The sequence below is a fragment of the Numida meleagris genome, chromosome 1, assembly GCF_002078875.1.
Source record: "Numida meleagris isolate 19003 breed g44 Domestic line chromosome 1, NumMel1.0, whole genome shotgun sequence".
NCBI lineage: Eukaryota > Metazoa > Chordata > Aves > Galliformes > Numididae > Numida > Numida meleagris.
In genome coordinates, this window is record NC_034409.1 from 143,775,943 (window position 1) to 143,797,797 (window position 21,855).

Below are 21,855 nucleotides of genomic sequence, written 5' to 3' on the forward strand. Positions count from 1 at the left end.
CAGGTTGCGGTTTTCGTGCTCTTGGTTAAACGAAACCATTCACAGCCACTGGCAGGGATGACAGGTGCCTAACAAACAGTGGGGCCAGTGACAGAAAACCACAACACCATCCTGGTGACACAGCCCTTTTCTGAGTAAACAAGGGGACGCTATGGGAACTGGGGCAAGGAGCTGGAGCTGGGGGAGGGAAGAACTTCCTTTCAGATAGAGAAGCTGGTGAGAACATATGAAGCAGACCTTCGCCTTCATCTATCTCTCCTTCCCACCAGCTGGAAGCAGGGGCAAATCTGTGCTGAGACTTGCTAGGGCTGGGTACAAAGACCACAGTGTAAGTTATCACCCTGCTGCTGTCCTGTGCCTTGCTTCTGCCTCCTCCTTTGCCATGCCCTGCTGTCACATCACGTGCTGCCATCTCCTCCACTGCTGCCTCCAGTTGCTACCATCCCCCTTTAGCTGAAGCATGTGCTTATCAGCTTTGTCTGTTGTGTTTTTGTGTTCTTTTTTTTTTTTTATGATAACCTAGAGGGTTATAAAATCAATTCACTTGTGATTATTTTAACTAGTTAATCTTAATAAAGCCTTATGACTTCCATCAGATCCAGTAGGGCCATGTTTTTTAAAAGCCGGATGTGTTGACTTCAGTGAAAGTGACTAAATAAATGGGAATTCTCTGGGTAGGAAACATGTGCACAGGTTGTGTACACAAGGGGTCTTCTTATTCCTCCATGCTGTGTGGTGCTCCCAGTAGCTCTTGGGAAGATGTCTACTACTACTTCCAGTGTCTACTGCATGCAGTAAATGAAGCAGTTATGTTATTTCGGAGAAAGTTTGTTTGGACTTATTTTTGCAGGATCATGGTCCACAGTAGCCATTTTCCAAGGACAGTACACAATGTACTCTGCCTGTTTTGTTAATGCCTTCATGCTCCCAAGGTGAAGATATTTTCTTTTATTATATTACCATCGTCCTCCCTTGCCATTGCCCTCGTAAAGAAATAAACCTTTTTGCACTGATAATGTATATGATAGAAGATTTGCACTGTGTTTTTCTGTTTTTCACTTTCTTCAAGTGTCTTTTATCAGCCAACTCCTTGTTTGAGTGGATCATTTACATGTTTGTTTTAGCTTTCTAATTCATTTCAACTGTGAGCCAGGTGAAACAAGGCAGAATCCCTTCTGAGAGATTTAGCATTAAATTTAGTCTTTTTTTCTTGTCAGAAGTACATTTCAACATTTAGGAAAGGAGATATTTTTCAGTAGTTTTGACTTAAGTCCAGTCTGTAAGGGAATTTTGCAGCACTGAAGGACATCTCATGCATATGGTCTTTTTTTCTGATTTTGACGGTCTTTTGTTTGGTTTTAAATATTACACTGCACTTCCTTTTTTTTCAGTAAGCAAAACTGTAAACTGGAAGAAAAGGGGATAATGAAACAGTCTGCATACTTTGTGTCAGCTGTGCAAAAATTTAGTTTCTTTCTTTTTTTCCAGTGTCTTGTGTGGTCATTTTATGTGTTATGCATAGGTGTGAATGAGAAAACCTTCCGATAGCAAATTCATCGAGATCAGAAGTCTCAGTGTGACAAGATGGATGATTTTGGTTGCAAATATTTTGAAAAATACTAATGAAATAAAAATGCCACCAGCTGCCAAACAGTGAGATTGGAGACAACAATGCTTATTGCAGTGACTATTCTTCGTTTGTGTTTTTTTTTCTTTTCAGCCTTTTTTTTTTTTCCTATGGGATAGTGTACTGTTAACAAAAATGACTTTCAGTGGTGTCTGAGGATTAAGGGTTTATTTGGGAAGATGGCCCAAAGCATTTTTTGTGTCATATTCTGGGAAGTACGGGAAAAACCTGATTCTGTAAAAGATGGAGAGGACATAATCTGGCACACAAAAGCTACAGGTTTGCTGCATCCGTTAACAAACTTGACATACGTGTTACAATACAGATACAGGGAAGTATTTGTGCTATTGCTTAATATACTGTTAATACAAAATACTGTGTTTCAGTATGAAATACAAAAACATAACCACGTATGAAATTCACTGCACAGTCACAGCTCCCACTTTCCTCCAGCTTACACGGCCCCATCAAATGCAGAGAGTCCCTGGAGATGTGGAGGTTGCTGGAAAACATTTTATTGACCAGGAGGACAACCTACAGCAGCAGGCATAGGCATAGGCATCAACATAAGGGTGCGTGCGTGCAGGCTGGTGAGTGATGGCATGCACTGAAGCCTCATGAAGCTGCCATCCTGTGCCAGCCATTGTGCTCTTCAGGCACCATCCAGCAACATGTCACATGCACCAGGCTGTGACAATATTGATTTTGGGGATCAGTTGTTTGAACCAGCTTCAGTTTTCTCACCATCCCTAGGATCTAACCTCAGCCTGGGATCCCTGTCAAGCCTCTGCAGCACTGTGATTGCTCTAAGTCCTTATGCTGCCTGTGCTTAGCAGAAGTTTTTACCCACACCTGTCACAGCTGTTTTTCAGCCCTTCCAGAGCTGGGCACACCTCTTCCAGGCTGAGGTTTTGTAAGCACAGTGCGAGGCTTCCTCCTGCTCCTCTGCCTAATGCTCTCTGCACAGCCAGATAGTGGCTCTGGTTGAAGCCACCACTTCTGAGGAACACCGGCTGAAAGTTGTAGACATTACACCTCAGATCTACACGAGGTGGTCAGAGAGGCAAAAAAAAATGCCTTCTGAGGACCAAGTTTGAAGTATAGCATGGAAAAGCTACACTTCAACAAAGGGAAAGTGGAACCCTCCCTGGGCCTCGCTCCCACAGCTGCACCAAAATGCAAGACATGCGGCCTTCCCTCACCCGCTCCACCAGCCAAACACTGTCCTGGTCTTGGGTGGCCTTGCTAGGCCTTCCACATAACTGTGCTCATTGAGTTATGGCAGTAGCAGCTCAGGCATTTTGAGCCCTCACGCTCTGCCCCTCTCACATCTCCAAGGACTGCACCACCCCTCATGCAAGCAGAAACTGCTCCATTTGCCCAGTGAAACTCCTGGGCGCCGGTGCGTTTCCTGGATTTTCACAGGGATCAGCAGCATCCTTGGACTCTTTCCTTGTGGCTGATGGGCACTTTTCCCAGTTATGGTTGAGTGATTAACCTGTTACCTCCAACTGTCACTCACACTATGCCAAAAAAGACAGAAAAGTTAGATATTTGCTTCAACTTTAAGGGCTATATGATGCCCCAGGGGTGCTCAGACCCCAGAGGTGGGAATCGTGGCCACTTTGTGGAAGAGAGAGGAAAAGCTGGAGAAACTTCCTCTACACAGATGCATGCTCTCTAGGTTTGGGTCATGTATTTGAAGGCCACAACAGGACGGTATCAGCCATCTGTAACAGCATGAGGAAAAGACAGAAGTATACAATGGAGAATTAGTTGCTGCTGCAAAGACAGTCGTTGGTTTGTATAAACAGAGCCCCATCTAGATAATCAGTGAGGTATCTACCACTTGGTCAGTGCAGTATGGTCAGACGTAAAGTAAAGCCCAGTACTGCTCATGCTGCAGGCCTTGCCCTCCAGCAAGGCCTGGAGAACCCAGGTGGACGTGTTTTCCAAGGTGGGACTGCAAGGGGTCACTTTATTGTTTGTTCCTGAAGTCAGGTTCTCTTCCCTGTAATACCCTCTGCATGCCATTGTCTGCTGCCTTGTGAGGAGGCCTTTGCCAAGTTTTTCAGGCGTGCAGTAAGTCATTCCCTTCTCATTTTTAAAGTGTCGTGGTTAATTTCTAATGAGATGTGCCTTTGAACTTCTGAACTTTAAACTTACTGGAGGAAGCCCTCTGAAGTAGATCAAAACCTGCAGCATTACTTTGAGCGATGATTCACGCCACATACGCATGATGCTGAGATATTAGCCCAGGTCCTTTACGCGACACATACATCATTGAATATGTTAGAATAGAACAGAAGAAAATGGAATTGTTCAGTTGGAAGGGACTTCAAAGATCACCTAGTACGACTGCAATGTATATTAATGTATATGAGTAAATACAATAAAGTAATTAGGCTAGAATGTGTGTCCCTGAGAGCAGAATTTGCCCTGCAGATTACCATGCAGACTGAAATACGAATCACTGATCTTTACCAATGAAAATTACATTATGGAACAAAACACGCATGCACATTCACATTCATGTCTTTGTATATACTAAAAGAATGATACACTTAGTTACATCCCTGACCTCTATCGAGTATCTCAGAATCACAGAGAGAAATCCATCTTATCAAAACTGCTATTTCCTTGATTTAAGATGAAAATTACTAGCTAGCAATAAAGACAATTCATAAAATATCAAGAGAGAGAAAGAAAGATTTAGGATCAGAATTGGAGATCAGAGCAACCCAGACTCACACTTTTTTCCTTTTTACATAAATCCACAACTAGGGACAAAAAATGGCACCTGATCATAGGGTTTCTCTTTACTCAATTTCTTCTGCATTACATATCCCTACGTACTGCCACATACCACCTGTATGTCCTTAGGATTTTTCATTGCTAGCGGTGTGTTGGGTATGTAATAATTACAGCAATTTGTTAGCCTTATCAGGAATTATTTAGATTCACTTGCAAAACAGAGAAGTACTTCCTTCATAGTTTCACCTTAAAAACCCTGACCTAAAAATGCCCATCAAGACATACATTTCATTAAAATTTTGCTATTTCTACTTTTTTTTCCCCCACATTATTTATGTTCTTGTTACTAAGAATTTTCACTAATGTGCTAAGTGTTTTAGCAAAAATTTCCTAAATGAGCTATTTGTGAATCATGGGTCCCTGCCTTTCATCATCTCCACTCAAACAACAGGTTACAGAAAGGTTTGACATTTTGTCTTGATTTGTTTGTGCAATAGCCCAGATTTTTGTAATGGGGAAGTAAGCTTCTTGAGAAATCTCTGTTTTGAATAATGCTGTAGTAGTCATGAACTGACAGGTGTTTCTGAGGTTATTTTCCATTTGGTTTCCAGCATTTGATGTTGACTGAACTTTTTAATTTTTTTTTTTTTAATGGTAGCAGTCACGCCTGGCTAGATAAGATATCTGAAGCCCTTCCTGATACTTAGATGGGCAATAAGGATGGTGTTTAGCATTTCTGTGAGCATGTTCTGTAGTGTTACAATGCAGTATTTTTCAATTAGAGTCCCATAAATGTCAGTGACTTTAGCTCTACTGCCCCAATATGTCTGTAAGCTTGGGAATACTCAGAGCTTTGATGGTGTACTGGTACAATTACTCTCCCATTGTGCATGACTTTGGGGTAACTTGCACTATCAGCAGAGCTTGCCAGATTTTCTATTAAAAGGATGAAGTTGCTAGCTTATGTAAATTTGCTGTAGTCCAACACTGTCTCATATCTTCCTTCACAACAGTCAGTTGTCAGCGTGCACAATTATTTCTGCTCTGTGCATCCAGTGAATTATAGTCTTATTTGAAAGACTTTTCTTACAACCAACCCACTAAATAGTTCACATCCAAAACCAGTTGCCAATAGTTCTTTCTCCACTGTGAGCCTGAATCCTGGTGGGCTTCATTACCATTTTTGAAGGATGAACACCGTAACAGGTAAGTAAGTGAATCTGTTAACATGCTGGTATCATTTTAATGGTGGTGTAGAGCAACTGTGAATGTGTTTTCTTCAGCTGCCAGATCCTTTTCCTGGCACCCATTTCATTGAGAATCTCTATATTGTAGTAGTAAGAGTTGACTTTGGCTTGTGTAACTAGCATGCTTCATGAATTTCTCTTAGACTTACTTTTGTTGTTTCTTATACTCAGGCAATGCTACTAAATAACTATTAGCTATCCTGTTTCCTCAAAGCAGTGGTGACGTTAAAATGAGTTTTTGTCCAGGAAGCAATCTTCAGATGGGAAACTCCAGAGAAATGCAAAATATTCCCCACCTTTGTAGGCTGAGACAGAAGAAGGGCACTTGGTGGAACCTCCCCACTTGGCTGGACTGTGGCTAGAAATGTGATGCTTTCTTTGCACCTGTGTATGCAGACACTTTCACTGAAGTGTTTTTGTGCTGTGACTGCTGTGTATATGCTTAAGGGGCAGAGTTACATCTTCCAGCTGAAAGAAACTCTTTCTGAATATATAAATCACAGAATTCCTGTGCTTGAGGATTGTATCATCTCTATTTGTAGAGATACAATCTACACAGTTTATATGTCTCTGAAATGAGTCATTATTTTGAATGATGATCCATGCTTGCTCATTTCTGCGAGAACAGTTATGGGGAAGACTCTACAGGAAGGGCTTACTTCAAGTTTTCAACCCCTACTCATGATCTGCTGGCCTGTGGAGTTTAGAGAACGCTGGCAACGGCTAAGTGAAGTTGTAACAGGGATTGATGATACATAAATAAACGGAGCTATTAACCTGTGCCATAGCAGGCTTAAGTAGCAGTGTGTTCTAACCATAGTAACACTCCTCTTCACCTGCCAGAGGGTTTCATCGAAACTTCCTCAGCACCTCTGCAAGGCACTGTTCATCCCAGTCACCATTACAGCATTGATAATAGTCTCACAAATGGCGTAATCAGAACTTTCAGTAAGTTCACTTAAATTTACAATGAATGTGATGCAATATGATAATTGATGTTTGGCAACAAGGACGGTAAAGGTAACCTTGTCCCAGGCTTTCACTAAAGAGCATTACTTGGCAAACACAAGAGATGGGATTCTCTTGAACTTAGATGTCCCAAGTGTAGTTCCTCACATCTGGCCTTGTCAACCTTGTCTCTTTTTGCAGAGCAGGAAGGGAAATCTATGAGATATGTAAAACAAATCAGGTGAATCCTACCCAAGTTGTATACACTTGGTTTTCAGCATCTAGTTGTAAGCATCCACGCATTAGGTGTAGGTGTCCAGGCCCCACAGGGTTAATGGAGCTCCAGGCAATATAGTCTAAGGAGGCTGGAGAGCTACTCAGCTGAACAAAGACAGAGTGAAATGGGATGAGCTGTGTGCCTGAAGTACTTGTTTCTTTTTACTGACTCTAAAGGAAACCAGGACTGACTGATTCATACATAGTCACCAATATTATACATACCTTGCGGTGGAAGTTTTACTATGTTGAATTTCGAATCCCATATTTACCACTGAGAATATAAACTGTCTGAAAAGCTTTTGGCATACGCAAATACAGGCTGGCAGCCAACGGATTTCTTTTGTATTTCCCGGTATGAATTTTGCGCCCTCTCCTGGTGAAAATCCTTGGCAAATTGATGTAATTTAAAAATAATAGAAGAAAACAAACAAACAAAAAAGACCTCTGTACCATTAAGACCTCTTTTCATTTCCCTACAACAGACTTAGCACAATGAACAAATTACTAGATACTGACTGTTCCCTGAATTCACCTCACTTAAAGTCCTGGAAAATAAGGCTACCTAATTGGGAAGTTATCTACCGATGAGGTTAATCAAACTGTGATCTTTGTGAAATATGACTTTGAAGTGAAAATGCTGAATCATAGTGAAAGCAAAGATAAATATACATAAAATAAAATCTCTTGGTATCTGTTGACCTGGAAGATACAGAGAAGAAAATGACCTGACAAGTCTAAATATGATCTCAGCTAAAATCACTCAGTGTCTACAGCACTGAAATTTATGCAGCTCAGAGTAATCAGATCCCATGTGCAGTCACAGAAAAAGCAAACAGAAATTATTATTTCACTTGTAAGAAGAAATGGCACTTCTCAGGGCTACATCACACACCTCATCTCCCTGAACAAGATGAAATGTGGCAGACAGGTAATGTGAGCAAAAGAAATGGTTGGATCTTGAAAGAACAGTGATTTCAGCTATAAATCAGAGAGGCTGCCATAGGAATGGAAGGTGAAAAAAAGTAAGAAAGCAGAAGAAAGTCTTTTATGGTCACAGGAGACAGGGAAAGGTGTAGCACATTGGAATATGCTGGAGCTGGGTCAGAAAACATAGGCGTGAAAAGTAAGAGCAAGCCCTGAGGAAGGTCCCCTCAGCACTTACATTTTGGCACGGTGTTAAGAAGATGCAGCAGAAGGAGATGCGTGGTCATTTTGTAAGCAAGACTTACTCTCCATTCAGTAGGGCTTTTGATATGGAGGAATCCTTGAGGAATCCCCAATGCATGAACCATGGTCTCCCATTTGAGCTGCATGTCTTAGCCATCTACTCATTTTGGATTGGATCTGTCTCTCTTAACTTAGTTGTCTGAAGTTTAAGATCTTAGCCTAAGCCACCAACTCTAAACACCCACCTTGTTGCTGGAGAAGGACAGATACTTCCAAAGGAAAATCTACCTCATCGATCTCATGTGGACTGCCCTCTGGGGATGTCTGTCTGTATTCACTCATTGCAGAAGGAGTGGTTGCCTTTTGCACACACCTTTTGGACTGCTAAAATTAGTGAGGTCAGTTCCATCTCCCAGCCAGTACATAGCTCAGGGGTGATGCTGCTGAAATGAAGGACTGCCTGTGCTCCTCTGGAAGAGCAGCTTTCAGAATGAGAACCGGCTTGGCTTGTACACATGTGGAAGAGAATGGCATCAAATTATGGTGGAAAACAGGTATCACAGTGCAGCCAGCTTGAACACAGTGAAAATGTTACACTGGGAAAGGAGAAGGAATACACCTTTGTTCATTGTCCTCCCAGAAGCTGCTGACATTTATATAATTTGCTGGCTGTGTGTGCCCTGGCTGCCCAACCTTGCAGCTTCAAAGCATCTTTCTTTACCCAGGCAGGCAGCAGGTAGGAGCAGTGGGCATCATGGTCGTCCTTGCAGCAGGAACCTCCCTGATCTCCCCTTCAAGGCTAAGGAGCAGGGATGCCACATTTGCTCCACATGTGCTCCTAGGGGAAAAGGTTGTGTCTGACCAGTACCTTGGGAAATGTAACATTTACGTTTATGTGTTATTTATAATAGGGTGAAATTTCACACTGTATTGCAAGTCATGTGGAATGTGTTTACCTTGGCATTTCCTCTTACTGCCTTCGGCTGAATTATTGCCATCTATTCAGATATTTATTCGTGTAGATCTTGTTCATCAAGTCATTTACTACTTGGAGGGGAAAACATGGCAGTGCTGCTGCTCAGGCCTCCAGCACTGGCTTCTGGATCTTCACAGGTGGAGAGGGAGGGAGGTGCAGGAGGGTTTCACCACTCAATGCTTGCAGAACTGGGGGCTGATCAACAGATATCTTGAAGGTGCTCACTGGGAGTATGTTTTGGGCTTTCCTGACACTTTTATATAGACTGCTCCATTTTTTTTTTTTGTATGGAATGACAGGATTTTTGTCAGAGCTTTTGAGACAAACCTATTCTGTGCAAAGTGATCTTTAAGGAAATGTCTGCTTTGCTCCTCTGCTCTTTGACATTTACAAGGGTAATACGGAAACTCCAGTGTGAATGGTTTTGTCTTAAAAATAATGCGTTTTTCCAAATAAGTTCTACTGCTGCAAATACTGCTGTATGAGTGGGCCTGGATTTTTACCAAGTTTTGGTCAAACCCTCACGATGCTCATCAGCTCGGTTATCTGATGGACTTGTGCATGAATTTGTTGACACTTCGTGGCATCTTGGTGCAGGAGGGAACTGCTTTCCACCTGCTTCATTTCCTACCTCAGGTCCTTGGCAACCTTTTTACCCTTCTCTCATCAGTTTTGTTTTTCTTGTGTATTTACTTTCGCCATTTCACAGCCCTGGGTCAAGATCACTCATTTCCCCTATAGAGACTTGTTCAACTCTTCCCCATCTGTTTTTTTTTTTTCTCTTTCAGACGCCTCAGCTGAATCCGTGTTGCATTGAAGATTTTCAGATGTTAAAAGCAAATTATACTTCCCATATAATAGTGCACCTTATATTTCAAAGAAAATTATTTTCTGCTCTTGAGCAATCATCTGTCTCAGCTGCATTCTAACTGTAAAATGACCGCAAGAGTTTTCTGGGTGTGGTGATTCATTCACGTTTTGATGAGAGAGGAATACAGGAACAAGCATGCTGTTCACATCACAAAATGGCCACCTGCCCATCTCTCGCAAGATCCCGTAAAGCTGTCTTTCACCATCACTTTTAAAGAAAGTTGCATTCAGAGCAACAATTAATAGCACATTTCTTCCTGAGCAGGAAATGTCTTTGTTCTTACAGAGCAAAGAACTATCTAGGAGATAAATGTTCTGTTGCTCTTGACGTGCCATTATAAAAAGCTAAGCTGACATAGTACTGATCTGCTACATCTGCTCATTTTTTTTTCCAGATAATTTGTTTCTCTGATCCTGTAAATTTTATATGTTGATTTTACTATTTGGAGTTGATAAACGAGTTCGTCAGTTGCCTGTCCTCCTAAGCATCAGCATTATTACGTTCCAGCCTTTCAGCACAATTGAAAATAAATCACAGTGGGTAACCTGGTCTGTGGTCCTCATGAATACATGAAAGCATTAGTTTTATTCATAATATATTATTTTTTCACAGCTGAGTCTTGCAGTATTTGAAGAAATTCTACCACATCTTTTCTCAGAGGGGTTTGTATTTATCTTAAGGCCAACCCCCCCCTTTTTTTTATCAGCAGATCACTTTCTCAACTGCTCCAACATACAATATTTTGCCTGTAAAGAGCTTTCCCTTAACTTTGCATAGGACTTGGGAGGTAGCAGATGCATACCAGGCTGGACTCAACGATCTACAAAATCTCATGTTTGAACATCCCAGTATTAGTGCATGTAGCTGCTCATGCTTTCTACTCGGCCTTTCTAATGGGTGGTCTCTACAGGCACCAGGGAGAACAAGGCAAAGCAGAGCAATGTATGTGTTAAAAGTCCAGAGTTTGAATTTTGGACAGTATTACAGATTCATTTCCCTAACCCTGGGCACTGTGCTGAGGCATTTCTGTAAGGAACATTAAAACTTTCATTTAAACTCTACTTTTTTCTCCATGTGATGGAGGGGCTTCCCTCTAGTGGGTAGATGGATGATGTCTGCACCCCTGTGCTACCCAGAGGGCTGAGCCAAGGAAAGGTGTCCCTGACTTTGTAGTGCTTCAACAGTTCTTAGCTGAGACACTTGTGATACTTCAGTTAACCAAGCGAATACCAGCTGCTCCTAAGATAATCGAAGTGTGTCTCCGTGAACTTTCTCCTAAAATCTGCTGGATTTTTTTGTCTTGAGTGCATGGCACTTTACTTCCTGGAAACCTTTAATAAAATTAGGCCAGGCACCTTCTTTGCATTCCACGCTCCTGAGATGTGAAATATATGGGAACATAACACAGACTTTACAGTCACTGCTTTCAAACTATGGAGATAAAATTATTTGAACAAGAAGCTATGGAAGGCACAGAGCTACATAACAACCATTAAAAACAGCACTCTGTGACCATCTGTCACTGCCACAAGTAGATAACTAAGACTCACTTTCAAGAGGTGATCATCCTTATAGATGCAGGATGAAATACTGTTAAAGAAACTTGCACAGTTGTGTTCCATCTAGCCCAACTTGTGCAGACTCAAATTTCAGCAGAATGTTTTTTCTGATTGTCTAGGCTCTCTTTCTACACAAAAGACAGACAGTGTAGGGGGAGGACATCTATCCAAAAAGAGTTGTTTGAGATAGGTTGGGTGAGTTTCCTCTTTATCTAGACGACAGGGAGAGTAGAAATGCATTACTCAATTATTAATGTCTCTTTCCTCTATTTTTTGGACATTACAGGGCTTTCATATTCTGTTGCAACAACCTGATACCTCCAATCATACAGTATATGAAAGAAGGTGGCATCTTTTTCTTCATGTTTGCAGAATTAGTGATCTACCCAAGTGGAGAGAGAGAGGATTAGTTATTTGCATTTTGTGCTTACAGACTTGGAGAAGAAATCTCTGTAGAACTGATTTTGAGTGACCCTAAGGTCTGTCATGTATCTTTGAGAACAGTATTCCTGCAAGCAAGTCACGCTCTGAGCAGTGCTTTCTAATGAATCTAATTACTAACCCATTTATCTCTTTATTCTACTGCTGTAGGCAGATTTGTGTCTACAAGGGATAAAATCTTACTGGTTTTACACAACTTCTTTATATGAACAACTTCTTGCTAGAAGATTTATCTTGCAAGCTTTCCCATTTTAATACCACTTAATGTTCTCCATCACTCACCAAAAGAACATGGTATTTTTTTTGTAAATAATACTTAACAGTGCTCGATATCTCATTTTACTTTATATTGTTCTCTGTCCTCAGATAAGTCTCTCTCAGAGGCTTGGACACTGCATATATCTGGACACAGTTCTTGCAGAACTGGTTATGTCCAGTGTTTTGTGGCTGTTTCAAAACACATTCAGCAACACGCAATCTCTCACTGACTTTAACAATTTCTTATTTATGAATGTTCTGTTGCTTGTATGGGCTTTATATTTTTGGGATGATCTCAGAAAGTGATAGGCTTATGGAAGTACACTCTTCAACAGCAGCAGTTAAGTGCAAAAGATAGCAGAGCACTCTACATGAAAAGCAAAGACAGATGGTCTTAAGAAACACTGAAGCTGGATTCAGGATCAGCTTGAAGAACAAAGGAGGTGTACCTTCACAAAAAAAATATAGCACTTCAGGATTTGGATCAAGTTCAAAGTATATATATCAACAAGGGAGTTTAATTTTGAATTTGTTCAGTCTGCTTTAAAGAGGGTGAAGGTCTGTCTATAGAGGATTTCCTTCACAATACCTTTGTAGCTAACACTTTTGACAGGTCCCTAGTAGCACTGATTTTGCTAATGAATAAGAATGTTCTTATGCTGCCACTTTGAACACTGCATTTATACACAGTTTTGCTGTATTCCTAAATTCAAATGGATTAAAGCCTGCATTGACATGGCTATAGGCACTCCTGCCAAAATTGCAGGATGGCTTATATCTTCCCACTAATTTTTGCTAAAGAAAGTTGTCTGTGATGTCATTGCATCGCATTTGTTTTGTTTCAGATGTCTTCAAAGTGGTTATCCAAAGTCATAATTAGGAATTCTGGAGGTTTTGGGTTTTTTTTTCAGTGTTTTCATATCACGAACCTGAATTTAATTTTTTTGTAGCAGGTATATCTAGGCATATGTGGGAGAAGGTGTCACTTACCGGTAATGATTTGTGGAGACTGCTGATCTCAGAATTACAACCTGGTTTATGTTCTAGTCAAATTAGTTACCACACAATTGCAGAATCACAGAGTGGTTGAGGTTGAAAGAGACTTCCGGAGGTCATCTGGTCCAGCTACAGTTATCTACAAAGGAGATCTTGGAAGTGAACTAACTGACACAGTGTGGACAATGATGGTGAGGAAAATGAAGGGCTCAGTGAAGAGCCTGAAAAGGTGAAAGCAATTCTTCTGTTTCAACCCAGAATACCTGGAGAATTCAGGACTCAAAACTGGGAGCTGCCTGGAGTCACTAGGCTGCATCTGGAGCAAGCTAAAACACTAAGAGCCCTGTTGCTGCTTCCTTACAGCCTGATTAGGGCAATTACACTGGATAAAACAATGATGGAGCAATTTAGGAATCTAAACATTTATGTACTGTGCCATTTTAAATGCCCTAAGGTATCCTCCAGTGCCCTGAGTGCAGGGTGTGGGCCTCCTATATCGTCTTTGCCAGGCCTGTGGAAAATTGCAGATATTTTAAGAGCTTTTAAAATGGCCTATGCTTAAACATCTCAATTGCTTCCTTTTCTCTAAATTAAATAAGCCCCACTCTCATATCCTCATTCATTCCTTTTACCTCAGGAGAATAATTGCTCTCCATTCCCCATACAAAAGGACTGGCTAGAGATATTTAATTTACCTAAAATCCGATCTACCCTCTCTACCTCCCACTGGAGATGTCTGAATAGTAATGAAGCTGAACATAAATACTGATTGATTACATTTATTACTCAGATTACAAGTAAGCTTAGAAATTATCTTATTTCTCACAGTCTACCCAATTAACAATCAGGTAAACTTTAATCTCCTTTTTTTCTTCCCTGTAATTAAGCAAGACAAAATTACCAACTTGCCAATGTTCCACTCCAACTTGGGAACCTTTTTATCCACTGTAGGAGACATCTACAGTGCCTCCATTAAAGGTCTATATTTCACAGCTTGGATTTAAATCCAAGCCTCACCATACCAGGGGAGGTACCGACATTTTCAAACCATAATCTTGACACCATGCTGAAAGACTGGGCAATCTCATTGACTTTCAGTGAGGTGTATTTTTCTTGGTGAAAGAGATGAAGTCAAAGAGTCCATCCTACTTTTCTCCACCCTTGGAGAAACCAAGTTCCTAGTCCAACAGGCTTACTCTGACATCCTTGGAATTTACCTTACTCGAGCACTAGAAGTATGAAATGTGTAGAGATAGGATCAGGAAAGCCAAGGCACAGATGGAGCTGAACTTGGCAAGGGATGTAAAAGATAACAAGAAGGTGTTCTACAGGTACATTGGCAGGAAGAGACAGGCCAAGGAGAGTGTTCCCCCTCTGCAAAAGGTAATGGAGAGATGGCTTCCTCAGACATAGAAAAAGCTGAGGTACTCAATGAGTGCTTTGCCTTGGTCTTCACTGGTGGTCAGACTCCCCATGTCTGCCAGGACCCTGAACCTCTAGGTGAGGCTGTGGGGAGCGGATTCCATCCCACTGTAACAGTGGAACAAGTCCAAGACCTCCTCATGTAAGTGAATGTATACAAGTCCATGGGTCTGGATGATATGCATCCCAGGGTTCTGAGAGAGATGGCTGATGTGGTTGCCAAGGCACTCTCCATCATATTTGAAAAATCATGTCTGTCTGGTGAAGTCCCTGGTGACTGGAAAAAGGGAAACATTACTCCCATTTTTAAGAAAGGTAGAAAGGAAGACCTAGGTACTACAGGCTGGTGAGCCTCACCTCTGTACCTGGGAAGATCGTGGAGCAGATCCTCCTAGAAGATATATTAAGGCACATACGAGACAAAGAGGTGATTCGAGATGGCCAGCATGGCTTCACCAAGGGCAGATCTTGCCTGACCAATCTGGTGGCTTTCTGTGATGGAGTGATGGCATCGGTGGAGGGGGGAAGGGTGACAGATGTCATCTACCTGGACTTCTGCAAAACCTTCGACATGGTCCCTCCCCACATTCTTATCTCTAAATTGGAGAGGTATGGATTTGAAGAATGGACTGTTTGATGGATTAAGAATTGGTTGTCTGGACACAGCCAAAGGGTTGTGATCAATGGTTCTTTGTCAGGGTGGAGGCCAGTCATGAGTGGTGTCCCTCAGAGGTCGGTCTTGGAACTGGTGCTCTTCAACATCTTCATCAGTGACACAGACAATGGCATCGAGTGCACCCTCAGCAAGTTTGCAGACGACACCAAGCTGAGTGGTGCAGTCAATACAGTAGGGGGAAGGGAAGCCATCCAGAGGGACCTGGACAGGCTGGAGAAGTGGGCCCATGAGAACCTAATGAGGTTCAACAAGGCCAAGGCAGGGTGCTGCACCTGGGCTGGGGCAATCCCAGGTATTTATACAACCTGGGGGAAGAAGTACTTGAAAGCAGCCCTGCTGAGAAGGTCTTGGGGGTCCTGGTGAACGAGAAGCTGGACATGAGCCAGCAGTGTGCACTGGCAGCCTGGAAGGTCAACTACATTCTGGGCTGCATTAAAAGAGGAGTGGCCAGCAGGGAGAGGGAGGTGATTGTCCCCCTCTACTCAGCTCTTGTGAGGCCCTATCTGGAGTACTGCGTCTAGGCCTGCAGCCCACGGCACAAGAAAGACGTGGAGCTCTTGGAATGGGTCCAGAGGAGGGCCACCGACATGATCAGAGGGCTGTAGCACCTCTCCTATGAAGTAAGGTTGAGGGAACTGGACTTGCTTAGCTTGGAGAAGAGAAGGCTCCAGGAAGACCTCATTGTGGCCTTCCAGTACTTGAAGGGAGTGTATAAACAGGAGGGGGAACGACTGTTTACGTGGGTGGATAGTGATAGGACAAGTGGGAATGGTTTTAAACTAAGACAGGGGAGATTTAGGTTAGATGTTAGGAGAAAGTTTTTCACTCAGTCTGTGGTGATTCACTGGAACAGGTTGCCCAGAGAGGTTGTGGATGCCCCATCCCTGGAGGCATTCAAGGCCACACTGGATGTGGCTCTGGGCAGCCTGGTCTAGTGGTTGGCAACCCTGGCCATGGCAGGGGGGTTGAAACTAGATGATCATTATGGTCCTTTTCAACCCAGGCCATTCTATGATTCTGTGATTCTACGATTTTATGAAATGTAGCACATTAGAGAGCAGTTTCACCTTCTGAGCTGAGACATTTCTCATACTCTGCTACACCAGAAAGTTCCTTCTAGGATCACATGAAAGTGTACTGATATTGCTGCTATGCCTGAGAGGACAAACATCCTCTGAGCAGAGGCAGGGGAGTGAGGACAGCCAGATTTGAGTTTCTGTCCAGGACAAGCCAGTTCACCTCTGGTTCACTTCACTGTACAATAAGGTACTATGAAAACATTTAGGCTTGAGACTTCATTTTAGATAAACTTACCATGAAATGCACTGCTAGCTGATAAAATATATTACTTTACTTAAATCTTATTTCTTTTAAGCTCTCTTAAAACAAAATAATAACCTTTAAAGTATTTATTCCTCTACTTCCAAACACTTTTCCAGATAAGGAAAAGACCTGAGCATTGTTTTTAAATGAACGACTTGATTGACATTGTGGGAAACAAAATAATTCACTGAGTGGCCTTTAGAGGGAAGCAGATCCAAAGAATCCATGCAGAGAGAGGAAAATATTTTGCATGAACAGACTGCGAGACCTTGCTGAACAAAATCAGAAACTGAGACACTATGCTTGTTCTCTCAGGCCCGCATAGTTCTGATTCAAAGTTGAACACCCTCCACATTATCCTAAAGTGAAAGCTCTAGTTATAGCAAAGGAAGCCAGGGATAAGTTATCTTAATTTGCTTGCGTAAGGAGACCTTGCTGCTGACCTTTTTCACTCTTTCTTTAGCATTCTCTCTTGACAGTAGGATTTAGGAATTAAGATTTGGTGATGACAGAGAACCACTGGAGCACAGAGTGCACTATCTTGGTGGTACTTACCATGTCTGTAAAGATAGGTCTTTCTGTCCTACAGCTTAAGGCATGATTTGATGTAAATCTGTGATTTGAAGCTTCCTGGCTTCTGTCTGTTATCATATGAGGCATCAGGCAATAGTTTTCTTTGAAAAAACCTGGACGTAGATTTAGAGCCAAAATCTTAAAGGGTGAGCTTTAAATACTACATATCAGTAGAAGTATGATATGTGTGACATTGTAATTCTACTTGTATGAAACATTCTTTTATACTAAAAAACAGTTTTATGAACAGAAGATTACTTTAAAGATCCATAAAGATCAGAACTGGCAGTGAGATCTTTACAGGAAAAGTTCTCTGCCCTTACTTCATTTCACTTGCTCTTCATTTCTCTGTGGCATGAAGCACCGATTCCCTAGTTGGCACTCAGCCAGTGCAGCATACCTGCGTGTCACACTTTTGGCAGGCTAGAGCTGCTGTTTTATGGGAAGAAGGCAGATGTCCTATATATAACCTGGAATTACATTACGAGTCTGAACTAGTCTTGGAAAAGTTCAATCATTTTCAGCACATATGCTTCTAGATAAAGAAGGTCTAAGAAGGTCTAAGAAATGAGGTCTAGCATTGGACATCTAATTGGCAATTTTGCAACTTCATGGCTCAGTTTGGGCCACAGCACTTGATCTTCACAGAGACTCTGAAGTGTGCCCTGAGCAATCCTAAGCAGCAGTCTGGCGTGTTTTATTTCATGGCAGAGATGGGGCCAGTGAAGGCTTCAGGGAGATATAAAGTGGCAAAGGCCTGGGAAAGAGCAAACTATGGCCCAAATAACATCCCCTCCAAACAACAACAACAATGACAAGAGAGAAACTGAACAAAACCCAGAAACACCAGGGAATAATAAATTTATACACGTAACCTCAACTGCTAGAATTATTGGAATACATGATCAAATAAACTCTTTGTAAGTACCCATAAGACAATGAAGATTTGCATGAACTCCAGTACAGATTATTCATGTCAAACCAATCAGCATCTTTCCTGATGAAGTAGAAGGCCGTTTGGCTAGGAAGCTGTACTTAAATGTTGTATACCTTGAGTTTTTTATGCTCAGCAAAAGCAGCATGAAGTTTGATGAAATTATACTAAATGAGCAGCCCTGAACACTCACTGAACATCAGTGGCTTTCTGTCAAAGACACCCTCAGAAGGGCTTTGCAGGAATCCATACTCATGTGCTACCTTTCCGTGCTTTGTTGACACAGCTAGCAAACAGAACTCTGTTAATGCTGGCAGAACTAAAACACAAGCTATTGAAATGAAGGGCCTGTAAATAAAACTATTCCCAGTTCTCTTACATGACTTACAAGATCATTTTTAGACTTCTGCCTAGCTCCATGGCAGCCCCTGCCCTCTCTGCAGATGCTGTCCTGGCCAACACACACTACCTTGCTGCCAGTTGTCTCCGCTGGAGTTCTCAGGCTTATGAAAGCAGGTGCGACTTCCTGGTACTGTTTTAAACAAGATGCCATGCCCCAGAATCACATAAAATCAGGTTAATTACATCAGCCTTGGTGTATCCCTTTTCACTGAAATTGCTGAAGGACGCTGTAAGCAGATTAACAAGTGCTGGGCGAGGGTGTAATTTTAAACTTTGATAACATGTGCTAATGTTGAAGGGTTATGCAAGAGTGGCATTCAGAGGAAACGTGAACAATGTTTTATGTGTTGTGGAAACGTTACCGGATTTGTATACTCTTACGTGTCTTAGTCAAAATTGGACTGATCATCCTAACAGACTAATTTTATTTTATTTTTTACCTGTGAGCTTTGGAATCTCTAGGGATATGAGTTAAATTCATAGGGAAAAAAAAAGACAGGAAGGTTCACACTCTCAGGTATTTCAAGGACAAAAAGGATCATCGACTGTAAAACCTCTCCTCTTTCCAAGTAAAGTCCACTTGAAAATGCCAGCATAAAGATCAAGAGGAATTAGAGAAACACCTGTGCGTGGGTAATGTGACACTGTGTCCTCTTTGTAAGCGAGAAAGATCTGTTCTGTATGCACAGTGATGTGGATTTGAGTAGTAAATCCTAGCTGTAGCTATTACTATCTTCCCGTTCATGGTGTCAGGGAAGGAAAACAGATTATTTAAACACTAAAGAGAAAAGCATTTGGGACAACAGTCAGCACTGTCTGTTAAACATAATTAGCCAACCCTTTTTAGTTTATTAAATTTCTGAACATCTTCTAGCCATTCTATGTTAACTCATCAATAAAAATGGCCAAAAGATACTAATTCAAAGTATGTTTTTAGTATTTTTCTAGCTTTAGCTTAGATTTAGCTAAGAGCAGAGGCAAACAGAAAACTAAATAGGGAGAACTCACTGAGAGTATAACGTAATTTAGCAAGTGGATCCCAGAATCAAATGTTTAGAACTTTTAATCCCTGGGGATAAAATAAAAATTTTAATCCTGCCATCAAAGCCAATTCTTGATGTGTTTACATGAAGTCCTTCTCCTAATGGTTGTTTCTTTGACCTTGGTTTTGGCTACAACTGAGCTTCTGTCTATATATGAGCTTCTGTCATATACATGTTATAGGGCAATGATAAATGGATTAATGGCACAAAAACAAACACAGAATTAAAGAAATAGCCTATTTATTCTTATGTGTAACATAGAAGCCCAGATAAGTGGCCAAAATAAATTCTTGCTTGGATGGTTAGGACCAGACTGGCGCCTACACCGATGCCTACTTTCAGTGCTCGTAGATTAATTTCTCCAAACACAACAAAAAAAGAGGACAAAGTCAGATACACAAACTGTACCAAAGCGGGAAATCTAGGCAGTTTTACAGGATAGAGTCTTCAAATACTGTGATTAATAACACATTATTGATGAAGACTGCTATCTTTATATCTTCCTAGATTGTATCAGTTGACAAGATCCTTGATCATTTTGGAAGGCTTCTGGGATAGTATGGGGCATCTCTACCAATGAGAATTGTGGTAGTTACTGGTAATCTGTATGATCAGAACTTCATTCTTAATATAATTATATAAATGTTTCCTATACTTATTCTTCTCAGCCTTGGATGTGTTGTTCAAATAGTGTGAAAGCTGGAGACATCATTTTCCCAGGAAATCTCTGTTGTTTTATGTCCTCTCCTCAATAAATTTGATTAAAATTCAAAAGGCACCTTGAAAAGCGTTATCTGTGCAAAACATACTGGAGCTAAACATGTGAACCATTTATGTGTTTAAATTATTTCTTCCTTGGAAAACAGATAAACCAATTTAGAATGTGACCTGTCTGAGGTTGTGAGTGCAGGTACCATATGAGTGTTTCTTGAACTGGTACCAATATTCTGGTGCTAACACCAACTCTAATATCATTAAACAAATTGTAAAAGTGGCCATGGGCTTTCGGAGTGCGATGTATGAGACCTGAGTTTTTCATCCTTGCACAATCATTTCCTTTTTTGTAGGTTTGTTTTCTAGCCCCAACATTGATCAAACATCTAAAAAAACTCCTTTCATCATAAAGACTATTTTTGGACTAAAATGCACTAAGGCATTGTGTGGAACTTGGAGCTGGGGCAGACAGGATCCTGTTCCTAATGTCTGCTGCCCGCAGGCTGCCCACCTGCAGAGCAGGGACTGCTGTTGTGTGTGCCGCTTCCTAGCTGGCAGTCACGTTGCTGCTAACATTTTTGGCTCCTATCTTATTTTTGGGTGTGGTCTGATTGGGTATTTTGATCCTTTTCTTCAAGATACAGAATAACTGTAAACTATAAAGCATTTCAAAAGGAGAGCCAAGGTGCTGCAATTTCCATTTTTTTGACAGAAAAGATTCCGAAGTGGGAAATGCAGTGGTGACCAATGGAGTAACTCCCAGCATGCTGAAGGAACAGCTTAACAAGGACCTACAAACTACACAGATCCAAAACACTTTTCAATCACATTTTGTGAAGTAAAATGATCAAGTAATCTTGATCTTCTTCCCCCTTCTTCTTCCTCCTCCTTTATGGAATAAACCTACCCACTTCTTTTGAAGTTTACTCCCTAGATTATAAACTCTTTGGGATACAGTTGGCCTTTCTATTCAGTGTTTGCACAGGACCAATTACAAGATGTACTCCTAGAAGCCAATAATAATAATTGATAATAAACATTTGTTCTGGTTCCAGTAATTCCTGATAAGAGCAATGCAAGCACAATGCTTGTGTTTAGTTCCTTTGTGGAGCACTGCATGAGAGGGATGTAACCCTGAAAAAATGCAAATAGGGCTGACCATCAGCAGAGCAGTGAAAGCATCTAATGAGATAAAGTCAAACTCACAGATGACCTAAGACCCTACAGAGAAGTATTTTCTCTCTACTATTTGTCAGTTCTAAAATCTTTGTAGTTTTGCGGTAATAATGAAAGCAGCACAGCCCTTCCAAGGAAAATACAGTATTGACTTCAATCTAATCCTTCTAGAGAAAGAATAAGTCATTACTGATGGAATTAAAATACAGATATGGAATTTAGTAATATACAAGTGACTGTAAAAAAAGGAAATAACATGAGACAAACTTTACTATTTGCCAGATTACCAAATCTTAATGACTGTTTAACTTTTCCTTGAGGAAATGTGGAGTTTCTCTGCCTTGAGGGTATTCCACTAAAAAGTATACATCTAAAGCTTGTTCTGTAGTCACTATTCAGTAGGATTTGATGAGTGTGCACAGAGGAAATCGGCTTTTTTTTCTGTATATATGTGCTGAGTAAATGTGAT

At 41.2% G+C, this 21,855-nt stretch overlaps 1 protein-coding gene across 2 annotated transcripts in view; it reads left to right on the top strand.

The window, feature by feature from the left end:
- Positions 71–21,855, top strand: part of ABCC4 (ATP binding cassette subfamily C member 4) — a 223,477-nt gene continuing 201,692 nt past the window's right edge. The window contains exon 1 of one of the 2 annotated variants that reach the window (XM_021416661.1): positions 71–328. The gene's annotated coding sequence lies outside the window, so the exon portion shown is untranslated. The remainder of the gene's footprint in view (positions 329–21,855) is intronic. The other variant, XM_021416672.1, reaches the window with a different exon arrangement.